Source organism: Sphaeroforma arctica, assembly GCF_001186125.1.
Source record: "Sphaeroforma arctica JP610 unplaced genomic scaffold supercont1.231, whole genome shotgun sequence".
Taxonomy (NCBI): Eukaryota; class Ichthyosporea; order Ichthyophonida; genus Sphaeroforma; species Sphaeroforma arctica.
The window spans coordinates 1,262-2,246 of NW_014040327.1; positions in this window are offsets into that span (position 1 = coordinate 1,262).

Here is a 985-nt window from a genome sequence, read left to right on the forward strand (position 1 = left end):
CAGGAGTGGGGATCGACATTCGAATGTGTGCCAGAGATTGTTTTGTATGTCATTGAACTTGAACCGAAGGAAACCAACGGCGCTACTGAAGAATGCCACTTGAGACATTTTGAAGTTCTATTTCGGGTTACTTCGACAAACAATAGAGAAAACTCTCCGCAGAAATAACGTATACAACCAGCAGACGAGGCTAAAAAAGATTCTACTAAAATCCCACTTTCTGTGTCTTCAAACCAGAGGTGTGTAGATGGTATTGTGTATGTAAAAAGCCTACAGAGCTACTTATACGCCATAAGGTAACTAGACACACATTCATTTGCACAATGCTACCGAGCCATATGAGTCATCACCAGCCATGCGTCTTTATTTACAATCAGAAGCACTTTTAACCACCTAAAGCCAGCATTTACAGACACATCAGATCAGTGGCCTGTATCTAGTCACATAAACCTAATCAGTGGCAGGTAATTAGTCACACAAACCCAATCAGTGGCAGGTATATAGTCACACAAACCCAATCAGTGGCAGGTGTTTAGTCACACACACCCATTCAGTGGCAGGTATTTAGTCACACAAACTCAATCAGTGGCAGGTAATTAGTCACACAAACCCAATCAGTGGCAGGTGTTTAGTCACACACACCCATTCAGTGGCAGGTATTTAGTCACACAAACCCAATCAGTGGCAGGTAATTAGTCACCCAAACCCAATCAGTGGCAGGTATTTAGTCACACAAACCCTTTTTATATGCTTTGCATCTACATGTTTGTTGTGGGCCACCATACAAGCGTGTTAATGGTCACCAAGCAAGAGGAGTCAGATATAGCATTGTCCAATTCAACAACAGGTACGATTACAATGTTCATGGATTTACACGCGAAGGTGGGCTACAAATGGAGACTGACAGAATGAGCGATTGCAAGAGTAGCATATCGGTACACAACATATGCGATATGCGTTTGGATATGAATTTATACTATATCTA